At 36.2% G+C, this 21,815-nt stretch overlaps 1 long non-coding RNA gene and 1 other non-coding gene across 2 annotated transcripts; both read left to right on the plus strand.

The window, feature by feature from the left end:
- The first annotated feature begins 444 nt into the window (after positions 1–444).
- LOC141593639 (small nucleolar RNA R71) lies at positions 445–551 on the plus strand. Its single transcript, XR_012521713.1, has one exon. It is a non-coding gene; the product is annotated as a small nucleolar RNA R71 (small nucleolar RNA).
- A 19,256-nt stretch (positions 552–19,807) lies between these two features.
- On the plus strand, positions 19,808–21,815 carry LOC141591328 (uncharacterized). Its single transcript, XR_012520808.1, has 3 exons — positions 19,808–19,916; positions 20,014–20,121; positions 21,618–21,815. It is a non-coding gene; the product is annotated as an uncharacterized LOC141591328 (long non-coding RNA).

A 21,815-nucleotide genomic window follows, 5' to 3' on the forward strand; every position in this document is an offset into this window, starting at 1 on the left:
GTACCACTTTTATATGCTTGGAAAGCATTAACTTGTTCGGTTGTTCCCCTACACTCACTTGGGTCATGACCCAAAGTTCCACAATTTTCACATATCCCACTTGGGATTGATGAGGATGCCGTCATGGCATTGACATGGTGCTTTGATGATTTTGAGTTTTCCTCAAGTCTAGCCATAGCTTGTTCAAACTTCAAGTTGATAGTATCGATATGGGAGCTTAATTGGGCACCTAATTGAGTAACGGCGTCCACTTCGTGCTTTCCTCCTCTAGTAGCCTTGCGAGGTCTACTATATTGTGAATTGTGGATTGCCATTTCTTCAATTTTGCTCCAAGTTTGGTTGTCATCAACCTCGGTGAACATCCCATTCGATCCCATATTAAGGATATTTCTTGAATCTTCATAAAGACCATTCCAAAATTGTTGCACCAAAAACCATTCGCTAAGTCCATGGTGAGGACATGAGCGACAAATTCCTTTGAAACGCTCCCAAGCTTCGTACAAAGATTCTTCATCCCTTTGCTTAAAACCCGTAATTTGAGCTCTTAGCATGTTAGTCTTTTCCGGTGGGTAGAATTTTTTGTAGAAAGCTAGAGCCAACTTCTTCCAAGAATCTATTCCGAGAGTAGCCTTATCAAGGCCTTTCAACCATTGTTTGGCGGTGCCAATTAGAGAAAATGGAAATAAGACTCATCTAATTTGGTCTTGAGTTACACCGGTTTGTGAGATCGCATCACAATAGTCACAAAAAGCCTCCATATGAGAGTGAGGGTCTTCACTAGGCATCCCCCCAAATTGGCTTCTTTCAACTAATTGGATAAAGGCGGATTTGGCAATGAAATTTCCGGTGAGATGTTGTGGTGTAGGAGTACCATTGGGTAGGTTCTCCTCGGTGGGTACGGAGTGTGACGAGAATTTTGGCATTGTAGGTGGATTTTGTGGGGGATTGGGTAATGGGTTTTCTTCTCCTTCTATTGCGAAAGGATTGACAAACTCACTAGTGGGTTGGACAACTTCACTTCCCCTCAAATTCCTCCTAACAAGTCTCCTATTGTTTGTCAAGGTTCTTTCGATTTCACGGTCAAAAGGTAGCAAATCACTTTGTAACCTTCTAGTCATGCAAAATATCAAACAACTCGAAGATAATTAGAACAAACCTTGAGGAGTCTTACTTCCTCAAGGCGAAGAAAGACACAACTAATAACAATGAAAAGAAATCTAAATCAAACAAACACCGTCCCCGGCAACGGCGCCATTTTTGATCGGAGTCCGTTCGTATTCACAAATTGAGATGTGGTCGTTGGTCACGGTCGAATCAAAACACAATTTATAGCTTAACAAGCAACTCTACAATTAGTAAAGAGGCAAGTAAAGGTCGGATCCCAAGGGACGGGAGTTGAAATGAGATTTCTATTGTAACTAGTGGTGTCTAAGGGGTGTCACAAATTGGGTTGATGTAGAAGGTCACTAAACTAAAAATAGCAATGAAAATAAACAAGCAAAATGAATTAAAGGGGTGTAAACAATTGATTAAAGGCACTAGGGTGTCATGGGATCATAGGGGAATCATGGGATATGATCATACAAACATGTTCTCAAATTATAAGCAAGCAATTATTGTTGTGATGGATTGAGTTGGGTTATATCTTACAATCCTAGGAAAGTTTGGGTCCCGGAGCCGAATCGATTAGATTGTACAACACCTACAAGTCGACTTAATCTTCCCTACTCAACAACATGCATGGTCTAATGAGACTCGAGTTGGGTTATGTCTTACAAGTCTCATTGAAAAGATAGGAGATGATAGTAAATGCAAGGATTCATAGGCTTAGCATTTCATCAAACATAATATGTGCATGAGTTGAGATCAAAACAAGCAAGCAAATAAACCATGAAAGCATATTAATTTAAGCATGAATCATTCCCCATGTTGGTTTCCCCTAATCACCCATTTAACCCTAGCTAAGAGACTACTCACTCATTATCATGTTGATCATGCTAGCAAGGTTGTCAATCATACCAACAAAGTGAAACATGATGAACAAATGAAAGTAATTAACAATAATTAAAAAGGGATTAAGAGATTATACCTACTAATGATTCCAATAATAAAGCAAAGATAATAGAAGTACTTGATGATTGATTGAGAGGTTGTCAATCCCCCAATAATACCCAAATAATCTTCAATTACCCAAAATAAAGGATGAACAAGAGAGAAATTAAGAAACTAGATCTTGGATTAAAACTTGATTAATACTTGATTACAATATTAAAGAGAGATTTGATTGATATTAACTACACTAATTATTGATAAGAAGAACATGCTCCTCTAATTAGACTAATGGGGTATTTATAGTGAAAATTAGGGAGGATGCATTAGGTTAACTAAGAGCTTAAATGACGATTAAGTCCCTACTTAGGGAGACTCCGGTCTTTTTCGAGGGAAGGGAGTCTTTTCGTAGCTTGAAGAAGGCAATCCGTGCTGTGAAGGAATCCGGGCGGATTAAGGTCGGGACGGCCGGATTTGGGCGGTGGAATCCGAGCGGATTCTGGGGAATCCGGTCGGATTGTTGAGGGGGAATCCGAGCGGATTCCAGCTGGGACGCTCGGATTGTGCAGGGGCAGGACGGGCGGATTCTTGACAATCCGCTCGGATTGTCAGTCAGCGTGGTAACTTCTTCTTTTCTTCCCTTTTCTTCATAAATTCCTTGGGGATTTCCTCGGAGACTCAAGGATCTTTTCTCGACATTGCTCTTCTACTATAATATGTACAAAGGCCTTCTAATCTTGTCTCTCCTTGATGCTTGGTCATTGAATTTGATCAATTTAGTCTTGTTTTGCCATGAAAATGCAAGATTCTTACTCCTTTCCTACCAAGGGATCAAAATCTCAAAGAATATGCGAAACAAAGAACTAAAGATAGTAAATGACTCAAATATGCACTAAAAAGCATGGAAACGAGGCTAATTCGGGGACTAAATGTGCACTAATTATGGTCACATCAAATATCCCCAAACCGAACCTTTGCTCGTCCCGAGTAAAGAGGTGACTAAGACTAGGACCAATACTAACCTATCCTAATAATAATAGCCGATATGAGACAGTTAGCGGGTCTCATTCCGCCCCTTCAACTCACAACAAGACAACCATGAGGTAGGATGCCTTCTTGCAAGGCAAGGTGGGTCTTGCCAAAATGGCTACACATCCAAGCATTAAGCACACAAAATCAAGTAATGGATGCATCTACAAAAGAATAGCCACTTCCTCATCAAGTGGCGGAAATTATCTACAAGGGAAGCAATTCAAGGGTACACACTCCTTCATAGATGCAATTTCTTCAAACTACTAAGCCTAGAAGGATACCAATAAATCACCTCCAAGTTGTGTCAAGCTAGGGTACATTTGTCCTCAATCGTTAAATGCTTTTGTCAAGAGTAGACTCCCTATGGTGTTAGAAACACTGGAGGATCGCGGAATTCCCCCTCTTGCCTAGACAAGAAGAAGGGTCGTCCCCTCTCTACCATGCACAAAAATGGATACGATGGATAAAGGGATCGATAGAATTTGAGTTTCATTTTGGGACCCTTAATTTTAAAAACCACCGACCATTGATTACCCTTCTTAGTGGTTGGATAAGGAGCATAACAAACTTATTCGACTTGAAAAGCTGCCACGAATGGATTATGTCCACAAAATTTCTTTTTCTCATTTATATCTACAAGTCCGTATACCTTATGGATATTAAGTCCTTGGTGGGAATTATCAAACCAATCACATTTAAACAATATCACCTTATAAACCCTTTCCTCGGTATAATAAGCAAGCTCAATTACTTCATTTAGGGTTCCATAGTAGTCCAACCCAAACCCCATTACTTGAGGTAGCTTTCGAAAGATCAACCCCCTCCTGATAAGCTCGAAATTTATAGCCATTGATAGAATATCGTCTCCATGTCTTCACCTTACTACTAGGACCTAATGTTAGATCTATTATTAAAGGGTCCTTTAATCTATAAGACTATCAATAAAACAATATTTTAATTAAGGTGTTATATATATTATTCTCCATAACTAAAGATATGGACAAACAAAACAAATGCATTGGTATATGAGCATGAAGCAAACGTATTACTTACTTCATTTCGGAACCATTTCAGATAACATTTGTCATGTTTGCTCCAAACATCATCAGAGGACGTGACATCAGGAAATGTGAGTTTGATATGTGTCTCAAATTCTCTATATATACCAGAAAAATGTTTTAATTATGTATTACCTATAATTTTGATCTAATTTGATAATTAAAAATGTATTGAGTAATGACGAAGTAATAACTTACTTTTCATAAGACTCTAAAAATTTTCCATAATTCCTTAGCACATAAAAACGAGCTTCTTCATACTCTTTCTCACCCAAGTACCTCTGAATACATTTTCCGGTTGTAGTTCCCATGTCAGCATTGAATAATGCGGGTAATTTTATTGAATCTAGGTTGTCATCGGAATTCACACCAACATCTAAATCTTTCGCTTTTGTGTCAATGTGACTTTCGAAATATAGGGAACAGAAATTTGCAATTTCCTCTAACAAAAAAAAATTGCATAAGCATCCGGGAATTTCAAATTAGCAACCCATTCACATAGAGCCTTTTTCTCCGCAGTTTCTAAAACAAACCTAGATGATATTGGTCGTTTATAACAAAGTTCATTAAAGTCGAGTTTATCCTTAGGGCCAAATTTAGTTTTACCTGGTACATCCATCATCGTGTTGAGAAGCTGTTCAAAAATGTTTTTCTCAATGTGCATAACGTCTAAGTTGTGTCGAATTCACAATGTTTTCCAGTAAGGAAGTTCCCAAAATATGCTTTGTTTCTATCAACCTTCATTCTTGTCTTTCAATCTTTTCAATTCTTGATCAGAAGCATCAACTTTTTTTGGCAAGTCTTTTACGGAATCTCGCACTTCATCACCCGTTAATTTCGACACGGCTATGCGATTCTGAGTTTTTCCGTTCTTTAGAAAATGCTTACAATTGTTGCGGAAAAGATGATCAGGTCTTAAGAACTCACGATGACAATCGAACCAACAAACCTTTTTGCTATTTTTAAGCCAAAAAGATCTATGCTCTTTTTCTTGACAGTAAGGACAAGCACGGTACCCACTTGTGGACCAACTGGAAAGCATGTCATATGTCGGGAAATCATTGATCGTCCATATTATTGCAGCCTTTAATTGAAAATTTTGTTTCTTAGAAACATCGTAGGTGTACACGCCAGTTTCCCAAAGTTCTTTCAACTCTTTTATCAACGATTGCAGGTACACATCCAAATTTGTCTTAGGGTTCTTAGGACCTGGAACGAGTAGAGCTAAGAACATAAATTGTCGCTTCATGCATAACTAAGGAGGTAAGTTTTACGGAGTGACGATCACGAGCCAACATGAGTAATTCTTCCCAAATTTTCCATAAGGCTTAAATTCATTTGTACACAAACCAAGCCGAATATTACGAGCCTCACTTGCAAATTATGGATGCTCTTTATCGAAATGTTTTCACGCTTCTCCATAACTTGGGTGTGGCATTGTCCCCCTTTCTCTTAATCGAGTGTTTCTATGATGCCAACTCATCTCACCTGCTATGTGCTTGGTTGCATATAATCGTTGTAACCTTGGCGCAAGCGGGAAATAAGTTAACGTTTACTAGGAATTCGCCTCCCACTTGAATTTTTTTTACTTTTATACCGAGATGCATGACACTTTGTACATTCCTCAAGATTAGCATTTTCCTCCCAGAAAAGCATGCATCTAGTAGGATATGCATCAATCTTCTCGTAGGGTAGCTGGAGTACTCCCTTAAGCACATTCTTAATCTCATTAAAATAGTGCGCATTTCATTATTCTTTGGAATAATGTCACCTATGAACGACACAAACACATTCGCGCATCTAAGAGATATGTTATTCTCACATTTGAGTTTTACCAACCTAGCTGCCGCTTGCAACAAACTCATTTTACTTTTCTCATACACTGGTTGTTCGGCTTTTTCTAGCATTTTATAGAAGGAAGAAACTAGGGGGTTTGGGGTTTCATAACGCACTTCTTCATCGCTAAGGTCGTCGGGATTGAGTTGCTTCTCCAATATTTGTTCAACATTATCACGTAATGCATTTTCCACGAGCTCTCGGTAAGGATTCTCACTAACTACGATACTACTTGAACTTCCTTTTGTAGGAATTTACTCACCGTGATACGTCCATACATAGTAATTATCGGCAAAACCATTCGACCAAAGATGATCTTGAACTTCTTTCTTCCCTTTAAAAGCTCTCTTATTGCATTTCTTACATATACACCTCATTTCACCAAAATTCTTATACATACTACTTTGTTCCACGAAGTCAATAAACTCTTTGACCCCCTTTGCATATTCACACTTGGGTTTCTTTTTTTTCGTCTAATCTTTTATACATCCATTGGCGTTCTAATCTTTTCATGTTTTTATATATCTACAATTCAATTTGTTTGTATATATGTCATAAAAAAACAATAACAACCAAAAATAATACTCAATAAACATTATCACCAACAAATAACTATTGTCAACAAGTAATCTTTTTTTTTTTTTGAATTGAGTCCTTATCACTCCAACCTAAATCCATCAATGTACGTTTCAAGTCACTAGCAAACACACATTTGTGATTTATTAATGAGGAAAAAATTCGGCAGCAATTCCCCCCTGTTCTCCAAATACACAATGTAGAATAAATAATTACTCCACATATGCATTCAGAGAACATTAAAGGAATTGTCACCGAGCTCTTTTCTCATTAACAAATCACAAATACATGTTTACTATCTAAGTGACTTGAAACGTACAAAGACAGTCCCAAAACGGGGACTATTCAAGAATTACTCCTAATGAGTAATTTTTGAACGGGTACTAAGTCAATATGAACAATAATTGCAATAATACTAAAAACAAAACATACAACAATGACTACTTTCATAATAATGTAAATTTAAAAAAAAACTAAGTAACATGACTAATTTTTTACTTTAAATACCTAATCTAATTAACACTAAGTCAAATTATCATTTTAAAAACATTAACATTTCACAAAATTTAACACTTCACAAAACTTGTAACAATATTATTAACACTTGACAAAATTTTCACAACACAACAAACATTTAAACAAAATGGCTTATATCCTAATTCAACATGCATCAACACCAACTACTACTAATTAAGCTAAATAAACAAAAAAATAATAATTAAAAAGAGATTAAAAAAATACCTAATTAACTTCACTAATAATTAAAAAGAAAGGATGAGAAAGAAGGTAGAGGGCAGCAGTAGGTTGCCGGTGGTGGTTGACGGCGGCGGTGGAGGCGACAACCTAAAGAAAGAAAAACAATAAAGAGAAGACAAGGGAAAGGAAAAGAAAAAGCAAAAGGAAAAAGAAGAGATAAATGGCATACCTGGGGCGGAGATGGCGGTAGTCAGAAGGAGAGGAGGGTGGTGGTGGTTGTGGTGGTATCAGATTTGGGGTTAGGTTTTGGGGGAAAAATTAAATTGGGGAAGAAATTGTGCGATAGAAGAATGACGGGTTGATCCCGTATTTTTTCCGATTTAAGAATACTCCTGACGGAATTTCCGTCAGGAAAATCAATATTCTGTTGACTTTCCTAACGGAAATTCCGTCAGAAGTATTCAAAAACACGGGATCCTGACGGCTTTTCCGTCGGACTTTCCTTTCAATTATTGGCTTTTGTCCAATAATTTAAAGGAAGGGTCTGACGGAAAAACCGTCAGTAAAGTCCAATAATTGAATACTCCTGACGGAATTTCCGTCAGAAAAGTCAATATTCTATTGACTTTCCTGACGGAGTTTCCATCGGGAGTATTCAAAAAACAAGGCTTCTTGACGGTTATTCCGTCAGGACTTTCTTTCATATATTGGCTTTTGTCCAATAATTGAAAGTAAGGGTCTGACGGTTTGTCCGTCAGGATATTGTGTTATCTGACGGTTTATCCGTCAGGATAGTGAATTTCTGACGAATCTTCCGTCAGGATGTGTTGGCGTCGTTGCTTTTTTAAGCGCACCAATAACTTGTGACGAATTCTGACGGGATTTCCGTCACTATTCCGTCAGTTTCCCTAATTATCTGACGGTTTGTAAATTCCGTCAGAATGTCCGATTAGTTTTTCGCATTATTTTTGTAATGGTCATTTGTAAAAACTAGATGATGTTGGAGAGATCGTAAGGAACAAAGCTAGATTAGTGGTGCAAGGTTTTAACTAACAAGAGAGAATCGATTATGGCGAAACGTTTGCACCCGTAGCTAGGCTTCAAGCCATACGAATGCTTGTATCTTTTCATCTTATCAAGGCATAAAACTTTTTCAAATGGACGTCAAACCGCATTTCTAATTGGTTATCTTGATGAAGAAGTTTTTGTTGAACAACCTCCGGGCTTTGTAAACAACGAATTTCCTAACCACGTTTTTAAACTCGATAAAGTGCTCTATGGTTTAAAACAGGCTCGTAGGGCCTGGTATGATAGGTTGTCAAAGTTTTTATTGGAAAACGGTTTCTTACGTGGTTCCGTTGACAAAACATTGTTTATCTAGTCACAAGGCGATGAATTGTTGCTTGTACAAGTATATGTTGATGACATTATTTTTGGAGCAACTAACAATGTCCTTTATAAATACTTTTCTGATTTAATGACTTTCGAATTTGAAATGAGTATGATAGGAGAACTTGAATTCTTCCTTGGTCTTCAAATCAAACAAAGTGAAAAAGGAACAATGATCCATGAAAAAAAGTACTTACTGGAAATGTTAAATAAGTTCGGGTTGACTAATTCTAAACCTATGCATACACCAATGGTGTCCAAAATCAAGCTTGATAGGGACGAAAACGGTAAGAGCATTAGTGAGAAGGTATATCGAGGTATGATCGATTCATTACTCTATTTGACCGCTAGTTGACCCGACATGCAACTTAGTGTTTGTGTTTGTGCCCGTTTCCAATCAAATCCTAAGGAATCACATTTCAAGGCCGTCAAACGAATTTTTAGGTATTTGATTGGAACACAAGGACTATATCTTTGGTACCCAACTCACTAGGAACTTGATCTTGTAGGATTTTCGGATGCGGATTATGCCGATAACGCGTTGGATAAGAAGAGTACCTCGGGTATTGCTACATTCTTAGGACCATGTTTCATTTCATGGGCAAAAACAAAATACCGTTGCATTATCCACGGCCGAAAGTGAGTATGTAAGTGCCGCTCTTTGTTATGCACAAATTTTTTGGGTACGTCAACAATTGCATGATTATGGTATTACGTTTGAAACCACTCCCATATTTTGTGATAATACTAGTGCAATTAACATATCAAAGAATCCGATACAACACTCACACACTAAACACATCGACATAAGGCATAATTTCTTACGTGATCAAGTTGAAAAAGGTAATATATGTCTAAGCTTTTGTAGAACGGAAAATAAAATTGCGGACATTTTTACAAAACTGTTAGAAAGAGATTAATTCGTAAAACTTCGGTTGAAAATTGGTTTATTAGGTGACATGTGACACACTTGAATTATTTTTCTCAATGATTGATTAGAGGAGTGATTAACATGTTAATAGAAATTAGCAAATTGCATTATTTGTTGCATGCAAATGGACCGAACAAAATAAATTAAGCACCTTATTTTGCATTTGAGTTTATTACATTGAGCCACTCAAAGTCTTTATGTCACATCACTTAAAAGCCTAAATCTAGCCTTCACTTCTCAACAACTCAACCGTCCACTTTCATTACCCTCTTCTTGTTAAACACACCAACCACAGAATTACTTCCCATATACCCATACAAACTCTCTATTATCCATTGAACAAAACCACCCATCAACCTCCTTTGAAATTCAAAAACCGTCAAAACCACCTTTTCCTTTTTAAGTACTTCAAATGTCCTCCAAACCAAAATATTCCAAAGAAGTTCTCAACTTAAGAAATACCTTCAACCCAAAATATATTGCAAAAAGAAAAATGCCTCCAAAAACCGCTGCAAACATTGATGAAACCGCCCCGACTACTGCCAAGTCCACCGTTGCACGAAATAAAATAACTGCTAAAAGAGGTTGTGGGCGCGATAGAGGAGGTGGTGGAATGAGACCTTCGATCTCTCTGCATTTGGATCAAAAGGTTGATGTTGATACCGATGAGGAGGAACCCACTACCATGCAATCTGAAAAAATTGAAAATGAGGAGGAAGTAAAGAAGTCAAAAGAAAAGGAAGAAGATAAAAAGAAACACTCGAATGAAAAGAAAAATGAGAAAGAGGGGGAACTTCAAAAGACAGAATCGGTAGAAAAAGAAGGAGAATCAAAAGAAAAAGAGGAAAAATCAAAAGAAAAGGAGGAAGAATCAAAAGAAAAAGAGGGAGAATCAAATGTGAATGAAAAGGCGAAAATTGATGAAATTGGTGAGATTTTGAAGGATTTAGAAAATGAAAGGGAAGGAGAACTCGATGATCAAGCTGAAAAACTTGATGAACATCCTAAAGATGATGCAACAAATGAGGTGAATGTTGAAAAAATCATCAACATTGAAGATGGTGATGACCAAGGTCATGCCGATAAAGTGTTTGATGATGGGCTTGACCCATTGTTCTCAAAGCCTTCCTCTAGGACCCGATCCAAGAGAAAAATGGTGGAGATATTTGGTGATAGTGATGATGATGTGACCCCTGAGTCATCTCTTCCAAAACCCAAAATCGGCGGCAAACGAAGAAAAGGATTTGGGTCAAAACCTGGGGCTCCCAAAAAGCCTAGGTACCCACGGACCATACCCGGTTTGGAGGAAGGTGCGGCTAATGAAGATGAAATTATTGAAGCCAAAGTACCTTTTAACACATGCATGGACCTTGTTGTTGCACCTTTTAGAGAATAATTCAAGAATGATGTCCTCAATCATCTCAACTCACTTGATCTTCTGGAGGATGTACTTAAGCTATGTCACGGTATGTTGGTCTGTTGCTTTCACAATGGAAGGAGGTACAAGAAATCATGGTATGACACTTCTCTTGCCTTCAAAAAGTTTAAAGAAGCCATGTATGCTCATGGTTGGGTGAATCTCTTTGACAAATACAACACTATGTATATGTCTAAGATCATTCAATTCTATGCTACAGTCAAAGTCGATGTTGCATCTGGAACCCTTTCGGCCTACATTAACCAAAAACCATTTGTCTTAACAATTGAACAACTTGCTGCCCACCTTGAAGTGTGTGATGTCGGGCTTACCACTTACCCAAAACGTGACCAGGGTGAGATTGATGAGGTTACCTCTACCCAAGTCACGAAAGTTCTTCGACCTGATGACGACAATGGCCCAACCAACATTTATGCCCTTGAATTAACCGCACCCGCTAGGTTTATCTTTAACCTTGTTTTCCGTAACCTTATTCCTAGCAATAACAGTCGAGTGAGATGCTCCCTCCTTGAGATGCTCCTTATTCACCACATTGTAAAACACAAACCAATCAACCTTCCCCGTCTTATGTTTCATCGAATTCAAGAGATGGCCACTGAATTCCAAAACGACAATTTTGACAAAATGTCGTGGTACCATATGGGATGTGAGTCTCTATTATTTTTATGAATGAAGGCTTGGCCATGAAAGGTAGCCCCGCTACTGTTCGTATTGTGCTCTCACTTGATACCGCTGCCAATTGGGTTGTCCGCCAGCTCGATGTCAAAAATGCATTCTTGCATGGTCACTTAACTGAGGAGGTTTACATGAAACAACCTCCTGGGTTCTTCCATCTCGAATATCCTTCTCATCTGTGTCATTTTTGTAAGGCTATTTATGGCTTGAAACAAGCTCCTCGAGCTTGATTTCATCGTTTTGCTAGTTTTTTTTGCTCTCCCTTGGGTTTATTTGTTCTCAGTCTGACACGTCCATGTTTATCCATCGTACTCCTTCTTCTATGATAATTCTTCTTCTCTATGTTGATGATATTGTCCTCACGGGTAACTCCCTCCAATTACTCACACGACTTATTGATCTGTTGTCATCTCAAATTGCAATGAAGGACCTTGTCACCTTGGTGACATTCATTTCTTATTAGGTGTCCAGGCAGTACGAAATTCTGGTTATTTATTTTTGTCTAAACATAAATATGCCTTTGATCTTCTTCGTAAGTTTAACCTTCATACCTTAAAGTCAGTTCGTACCCCCATTCTTCTTAGGACGGTCTTATCCCTCACGGATGGCGAGCTCCTTGCAGATCCTACTGAGTTTAGGAGTATGGTAGGTGCATTGTAGTATTTGACTATGACTTGTCCTGATATTGCATTTGTTGTGCATGTAGTTTCCCAATTTATGCATGCTCCCCGTACTACTCATCTGTACTGTAAAGAGAATTTTCAGGTATTTGTTAGGTACTTTGGAGTATGGCTTGTTACTTAAGACTAGCAAACATGCGGCGCCTACAGTTCTGGTGGCCTATTTTGATGCCGATTGGGCCGGTTGTCCTGATAGTTCTCGCTCTACAACAGGTTATGCAGTGGTTATGGGTCCTAACTTAAGCTTCTGGCGTTCTAAGAAACAACCCACTGTTTCGAAGTCATCTACCGATGCGGAATATCGTGCTATTGCCTATACTGTGGCTGAAACTTTGTGGATTCGTAAGATTTTAGTTGATCTTGGCATTATACTTCGTCGTCCCGTTTTGCTCAAATGTGACAACATCAGTGCAAAGTACATGATTGCTAATCCAGTTCTCCATTATCGTACTAAACATATTACTGTCGATTATCATTTTGTTCGTGAGCGTGTTGCTCATGAGGATTTGGTTGTTGAGTATGTTCCTACTAAGTTTCAGTTGGCCGATATTTTTACGAAGGGTTTGTCTTCACAACAATTTTTATACATTAGAGACAATCTGTCTGTCCGTCCTCCTCCACACCAGATTGAAGGGGCGTAATAGTGTATAAGGGTAGTTTTGTAATTGTACTATTTATATTCTACATAAATACCAGTCAAGAGGTACCCAGTCAGGTAAGCCGAACAATTACTTTCATACAGATCATCGTACATCCAACGAATAAAAAGTCACTATTTTTATTCTATTGTATTATTTATGGATAATATGGTTATTTATAATATTCCCGTAAGGTAAAATGTATAATAACATGTTACACCCGATGTGTCCCACCCCATATAATGAAATTTTCCATTAAAAGTTGATATTTTATTTAAAAATGTCGATTAAAAAAAACATTTACTCCCTACGACCCAATCATTATTTTACATCCCTCACAAAAAAAATATAAAATGTAATTATATGATTGGGACAGAAGAAATATAATATATTGTTGAAATATTTTGCCACTTATAATAAATACTAGTTGAAAACCTGTGCGAAGCACAAGGCGCCCATAAGTATCATAATTAACAATATACATGTTACATATCCTACGAATTCCTTAAACAACAATTGTTAAGGTTGGTTTACGTTGTCATAGTTTGGTAATATAAGTTGGCTTAATTGATAAAAGAAAGGTCCAACTATGTTGTAAATTTGGGCAAACAAAACTTCGGGATTGGTTTAGTTGATTATTGGTGAATCATAATTCCCTTTCACATAAAAGACTCCATTAGTATTAATTATAGCAGTTGTATAGTTTAATATAATGATATATTGAGTTTTCATAAATCATAACTTGATGGTTAAGACAAAAATACTTTAAATAATAAATCTCAGGTTTGATTTTTTTCACCCCTGTCAATATGTCTGAAGCAATCGCATATGATATATATATTAAGTATATTTCTTATATTAAAATTATAATTATCAGTTAAGATATCTTAAGTAAAATTTATAATTGTTAGCTATACATAAATGTAAAATTTATAATCTTCTATACAATATTTTGCTATAAAAGATATCGTAAGTCAGTGTGACATCCGTAAAAAAAATTTGTTGCAATTCATACTTCGTATAATTTTAGGATATAAAGAGGTTTAGAAATGTTTTAGCATCAATGAAACAAATAAAATAAATTAAGTTGATGTATAAATTGGCCATTACATTTTTATTATCAGAAAAATTAATAAAAAAAGACGATGATTAATTTAGTACAAGGGTAAATTACATAAAACACCCACATACATTGAACTCAGAGTAAAAAAAACCTAAAAAAAAGGGAAATTATGGTCAATCACTAAATAACACTTCATTTGTGTTTACACTGGGGCTGAAGCATTGTCCTCATCACTTGTCATCTACATATATTTCAACAAATAGTTACTGTAAGTATTAGACCATACATTATTTCTAAAAATATTATCACAAATTCTAGTGCAAAGAGTTACTTTAAAATTATAAAATGATAGAAATGGAAAATGAGATGGTGATACCAGGACCGACCCTCTAAGATGATACATTACATAGGGGCCATTAAAATAATTGACATACATAAGATATGTGACACGGTGATACCAAATCTCGATAACACTCAGTGATTAGGTTATTTTGACGAATTAGACAATTAATACGTAATTTTACATAAATATTTGTGTAAAACTGTCTTTATACATTACTTGTGAGGGTACCTGAGAAGGAGGAAAAATTGAGTAAAAATAGGTTGACTTCAAGTTGTCGAGTGAAGAAGAGGTGTCCATTTGCACAACAAAGATTTCACGTTAGTGAGTATATGATGATATGTTATAAGAAAATTATATGAATGCTAGTTTTGCTTGGTAGTATGAGCCTAACACATGAGACATATTTATATTAGCTACACTTATGCTAATATAGTAGGTGATTATCATTAGGATAATATCATGCATTATGAATGCATGATATTAACCATGATTCATGAATCGTGAAAAATCATTGAATATTACAATAATAGAATAATATTATACGATTGACCATATATCTTCTATTTTGCACTAATATATACCGTGTGGTTAAATTACGAATTTATTTATTGTATTTTGTTTTGGTTATGGAATAAAATATAATTGGAAGCATATTGTTCACGACCTTTATTTTCTAGGAAGTTTATTACCCATTTTTGCAAGGAGTTGATGAATGGAATGATATATGTTCTTTTTTTGTGCTTGTGTTACTATAAAGGGGATAAATAATTTTTTTTCCAATGAGTAAAATCGTTTTCTAATAATTACGACAAAAATCTCCTATTTATCGAATAAAATCCTAAAAATCATCGATGAGTTTACCCGAGTCTGATATATTTGCCCTTTGTATTTTATAACTACCTCTGTTCCCGTCATTTGTTTACCTATTTTACTTTTGGGTGTCTCATTCATAGAATGATATTAATGGGTAACTTGCTCTTCTACATCCATTATTATCCACTTGTCATCCTTTAACAACCATCACATGTGGTCCCCTCCCCTTTTCTTAATTTTTGTGCCAAAACAAAGGTAAACAAACGACTGCAATGAAAAGAATCTTGTTTTTAATATGTATTTAATTTGACATAAATAATAAAAAGACATCTGGCAGTTTGTATAAAACGATCTAGGACATTAAAATTTCATATTTGATATATAAATACATATATATTTCTATCTTGTACAATATCTAAATAAGTATTTGATTTGGGTAAGCGTAGTAGGTTACTAACTCCTAAATCCAATTAGTTTTAGATTAATTTTATTAGAAAATTATAACATATTTTTGTTTACTTGAAATATTATCTATTAACAAATTCTAGTCCTATCTTACATTGTTTTTCTATCCCTTATTTATAATAATTAATGCATAAATTTTCAAAAAACGTTTCAATTTTAATAAAACAATTTCAAATTACTAAATATATATGTGTGTGCGTGTGTGTTTGCTTCATTTTTCAAATAATATATATGTAATTAGTTGTTTTTATTTCACCGCCAAACTTTTAAGTTTGACCTTAATTTATCACATTAAGGAACAATGGCGTTTTTTATACGGGAATGTAGAGGGTTCATCAGCACCGGTAAAAGGAGTTCAGTCAGGTAGCTCAAACTAACCCGGTTTTGGCCCTTGTTCTAATACAAGGTCTAAGGTCGTCCTAACAACTTAAATCATGATCAAAGGCTAATATGGGTCTGTTAGAACACATTTGGTTGATGATGCCAAGTTCCTTTGTTATTTGGTTGTTTGTTTTTAGTTGCAAATGTTTAGTGATTGAATTAATCAAATGGACTCTCAATGATAGCTTAACATGATCAAGATGAAGCCAACAAGAAGTCAAGACAATGATATTATCCTAAGCCTTAGTCGAAAATCATAAGAGTAAGTGTAACACTCTCATTTATGTCAAGTGGCTGCAAAACCATGCAACAGTGCACTGCACTGTGGTTTCTGATACTACCGTATGGAGGGAACTTTTTTATGCGAAAAGTTTAAGTGTTAAAATCTTTACAAATTTCATATTCTCAAAACTTTAACATTTGAATCTTAAAAGTTTGAAAAAAAATCTAAAATTTTAAGTCACTAATCTACATTGTTAAAACCTCTAGATTTGTGCATTTACCTTTTACTAAAATGGTAAGTTGAACTTGTTAAAGTTTTAAAACTAGAAAAGTTTTTTGCCATTTTAGTAAAGTGTCACATGTTGAGTGTTTTGGGATAAGTTTTCTGATTTCTATCAAAGACTTGAGCCCCAAACCTAAAGCCTAACACTTACCATCATTTAAAGGCTACTAATTTGATATTGGATTTAATTAACCTAAGTTGTACTTCTTAGTGATCAAATCCATTATAAATAGTATGTCGTAGCTTTATTTATTTCTCAAGAATTTTCAAAGCATTTATTGTAAAACCTTACAAATCATTTGTGCAATTTAAAGCTTTGTTATTCAAGCATTTGCAAAACGTTTTTAAGATTTTAAAAGTCTTCACTTGTTTTCGAAAAAGTCAGAAACCTCCAAGTATCGATTTCTTGACTTTGTGACATAATGAGTTTGTTCCATTATTCTCGTGTTTAAGTCTTAATCGTGATCTCCATGTTCATTAAGTGAACCCTTGAGATTCAAAGATTCTGTAAACCTATGAGATAAAACACATAAACTCTTGAAGCGGAGTAGCTTTAAGTTTGAGTGCAATTGGAGTAGATTGACGAGTTATTTTCATTGTAAGGGTCTAGTTGTTTGAGTAAATTTCTAAACAAGCAATAAAATAACGGTTGGACGTAGGCCTCGGAGTAAAGGTTGAACCAATTTTTTAAATGTCGTTTGTTTGTTCATTTACTTTTACGTTCTTTCAGTATGCTATTTCTCGCTTGTATCTAATTAAGTTATGTGTCACAGTCAGTTATACTGTGATATAAAACAGTTGTACCATCTTGTGAACTTATATTCTATTAAGTTGTTCAAGGTTTGTGCTTTAAGGTTCTTTACTTAAGTTATCAATTAACTAAGTTAAGAACAAATTTTAAAAAGGTACACCTAATTCACCCCCTCCCCCTCTTAGGTGTTTATCGTTCCTAACTCTTCAGGGTCCTATGAAGTCTTTATAGGATTTTAGTCTAGGACTTTGTCCTCCAAAAACGAACATATCAAAATTTAGCTTAAGGACTACTTTTGGGTGTCCGGATTAAGCCTCCTTGGAGAGTAGATGCAATGTTACTTTCAGTCTTCCTCTTTTGGCTAGACAAGCTCAAGGGAACTCGTGTGAAGTATTTTGGGACACTTTCTACTTCAGTTTGGCTCAGAAATTTCAGCAAGAAAGTCTACCCTTTATTCAATGAAGTAAGAGCAAACAAATAAGGAAGATTGTCTTATTGAGTCCTACTTTATGCTTTATTGTTTTAGCCTCTTATTTTCTGTTTGTGTATGAACTTTAGGCCGTTGTACTTGTACTTTTCTAAGCCATTTCATGGCCTTAGATGCAACACTAAACGGTTGATGAGATCAAATTCTTGGTCCCTATATAAGCCAATCATCTATCATTGTAACAAATAAGAGTTGAGTTTAATTAAAAGAGTGAAACTTTATTTCTCCATTATTCTCTCGGTTGTGTGCTTGAGAAACCCCTCTTTGCTAAGTGCTGGAGGTTTAGAGAAGTGTCATTTGTCGTGTGCTGAGATAAACTCTGAGCCTTGGACATTGGCCGTGTGCTTTGTTCAAGTCATATACCGGTTCTCAGTTTAAGTTACATTTTCAGTCACAATTAACAGTCAGTTTGAGTATTTAATGTACAATTTACATAAAAAATCTTAAAGCATTGAGTTTCAGTGCAAAAGTGGCATCAGGTGTAATACTCCGTATTTATAAGTCTTGGGGTACTCTATCGAGTAGCCCTTACTCTGTCGAGTAAGGGTAGGTTGCGAGATAAAATAGTTTCTGACCTGTTGGGTACTCGATCGAGTAGCTGGGGCACTCGATCGAGTAGGGGGGTACTCGATCGAGTACCTTGGGTACTCGATCGAGTGTCCGGTTTTACGGGGAGTTTTCTCGGGTTTTGTTAATTATGCGATTAAGGTATTTAAACATAGTCGTCTTTGTTTTAAATCACTTTTACAAAACCTAAAACCCTGTTTAAGAGAGAAAGCAACCAGTTCATCTTCCTAATCGCATCCTTAGCAATTCCCGGAGTTCAGACGGTCAGTTCGTGTCGTGTTTGTATCGTTGAGTTCCCTGCGTCGAGGGTAAGCTTTTAATATAATTTTATAATGTTTTGTTAAGTTTGGTTAAACCCTAATTTAGAGATTGGGGGTTTTGTGTGTAGTTTGTGATGTGTAGCCTCTATGTGTTATATGATAGGAGGAGGGTTCGTAGAAGAGACTTTTTGGTACAAATTGTGATACCGTCTGATCACAGTGCTTTTCCGGGTAGGATTTCCTACTCAGTATTAGTCCCATAATGGGATATTGGTGATGTGTTGTACTTGGTTGTTTGATATAATGATTGTACTGTGTTTGTGGTTGTGATTGTCGTTGATGGTTCTCGAGATGCGTTCTCGAGTGAGGGGGTCACTTGGAGTGACTTCACGCCCTAGTTTCGCCCTTCGTGGAACCCGCCACGGAAGGGGATGTGCACATTAATGGACAGGGTTATCGCTCGGTATGATGAGCGGGGCTTAGGTGGGAACGGCTGCGGTCCCCCATCGCGTGGCCGGTCCAAAGGGACGATCGTGTTGAGATGATGGGAGTTGGTTGGTGGTGTGTGCGTGTGTGTGACAGTTCAGCTGTCTGTTTATCTTATTGTTGATATATGTATTGAATTGTGTGATTAGTACTGACCCCGTTTAAATGTTTTAAAAACTGTGGTTGTAACGCCCCGTAAATTTCGGACCGTTAATATATTTCAGAAATAATTTATTAATCAAAATAAAAGTGATAATTAAGTATTTAAAGTAAAAATAATTTAAAGAAATATAATTTTATTATATTTTGAAGAAAAGTATTTATTTTGATAGTTTTGAAAGGTTTAAAAATAGTTTAAACCGTGTAAAATCTTTTATTTTGAATTAAGGGCGTATCGGGGGGGAATGACAATTCGTTTGAACGTTCGGTAAACGAAATTGGAAATGGGTCGTATGAATACTCAATTTTATTGTAATCTCGTGTTTAAAGACTTTGGACTTGACGGAATTTGCATTTGACTTACGGATTTAATTATTATTGAAACGAGTCAAAACCGACTCGTTAAAAATCCCGACTAAAAATTCCGCACGTACTTTTCCCTCCTTTCTTCTCTCACGCGCAGCTCCCCCTCCCCTTTCCTTTTATTTTTCTGAAATTTTTGGTGTTCATCCTCTAAAAACACCAAAATCTCATTTTCATACACATTCAAGCTCAAAATCGTCATAAAATCTTCGTTTCTTGTCCGTTTTTCGCATAATTTACCTTTCCGGAATCCCCTCGCCACGATCTACGACTTAGTATGTTCTAATTTCAATTTTCATTAAGTTCTTTTAAGACCAAATTTCGGTGATTTCGGTTTTGTGCTTAATTTTTGTGTTTTTATTGTTTAATTAGGTGAAGGATTGGAAGACGAGTTCGGGGACTCGTATATTGTAGAGGATAGCGGTTAGTTGTGGTTAGGGTTTCGATTTTGAGGACTAATTGCTCATTTTCTAGCTTAAGGTAACATATTTCGAGCTACTCGACGAATTATCGTCACATGTTTTTGATTTTTATATGTTTGGTGAATTTTAGTTTGGGTAGTAATTTTCACATGTTAAATTTAGTTGCATGCAAGCTTAATTTGTGCCTTTTGGTAGTTTAAATTATCAAAGTTGAATTGGGGACGATTAATTAATTTTCAGACGGTCTTATAATGTATAAAAATGAAATGGTAATTAATAGGCTCAAAATGAATTTTATAGTGATAATTGTAATGTTTTGTTGATTGTGCCGAAAACTGAGCCTTAGTCCCTTTGACTGATGCGATGTCAGTTAATTGAGTGATTGGTCAGCCGCAATTTGACCCGTACCTGTCGCAGGGCTGGGGTTGCGGGTAAAAATTCGGTTGAATGATTTAGATAATCGGCCTTTTCTTGTTTTAGGCCATTTATTATATCTCTATTTCACATGTGTAATTAGTTGAATTTAAATAGTTTCTTATTTAGTCAGTTGAATTTAAATAGCTTCTCATTTTGTAGTAATGGCCCTAGTTTGCCCTAAAGCCTTTTATATTGTTATATTTGCTAGGATTGGAAATTAGTATTGAATTCTTATTGAGGAACCGTTGGGATTGTATGCAGAATAGACATTTATATAGCTTTCACATGATAGAATGTTAGAATTTATGTTGGTAAGTAGGACTTTTTGCCCTCTTAAGGTTAAGTGGGTGTCTTACTTGACTTATGTGGTGAGTTTTGGGTGGTGTGGGCTAAAATATTCAAGCCGGACTAGCCGTGACTAGGTCCTAGGTGAGTATTTCGGCCTTCATCATAGATAGGTCTTTATAGTCTCTGACGAGTATATGTTCACCGCTTGATAGCCTTTGTGTTCCTGACTAGTGGATGTTTATCCAAGTTGGGGCATGACCTCATGTACTAATTTTGATAGTATGGGGTCAGCTTAAGTACTAGCCGACCCTTCGGTGGTGTCCTTAGGGTACTCACTTCACTTTGTTTTAAAAAAGTTGTGAGTCTTGGGTGCGGTGGTGTGTATCCGCATGTCTAGGTCTCCATGAGATTTTAGGCTAGGGTTGTGTTGTCTCTTGGCCATGTTTTCTTAATAGTAACCGCTGAGCCAAGATACCGGTTCGATTACCTTCCCTACCTCGTGGTATAGACTTGAGTTACAAAGTGACTATTGACGGTGCTAAGAACTTATGCCTGTCTTTGTTATATTGCCCTTTCTTGTATGGTGATTTTATGAACTGTAATAGGTGAGATGTAAGCCGGTTCTGATTGATAAAGTTTGGATTCCTATTTGAGTGATATGATTCACATGATAGATTAGTGGTCGCTTTAGGGGTCATAGGTCAGAATTACATGATAATTACATTGTTTATCATATTGCTTACATGTGTTACTACATGTTACATTAATTTTGACGATTCGTGGTCGGGAGGACTCGGGTTACTCCCACCGAATTGTGGCTTTCGTGTTTGTATAAAATGCGATTGACAGGTTGTTGATGCTTAGTTGGGGTCACAGACGGCTAGTGAGCAAGGAACCTTGGACCTAGTTTTGGCTATTTTATTAGTAAACCTTTTTACACTTTTGGTTTGTATATAATTTGAAGGGACATATGTCTCCCTTTCTATTTTTGGTTTGTATCCTTATATTTCCGCGTCTTTAGTTATATATGTAAGTTAGTTTATCAGC

This window comes from Silene latifolia, chromosome 7 (assembly GCF_048544455.1).
Source record: "Silene latifolia isolate original U9 population chromosome 7, ASM4854445v1, whole genome shotgun sequence".
In the NCBI taxonomy this organism is placed as follows: Eukaryota; Viridiplantae; Streptophyta; class Magnoliopsida; order Caryophyllales; family Caryophyllaceae; genus Silene; species Silene latifolia.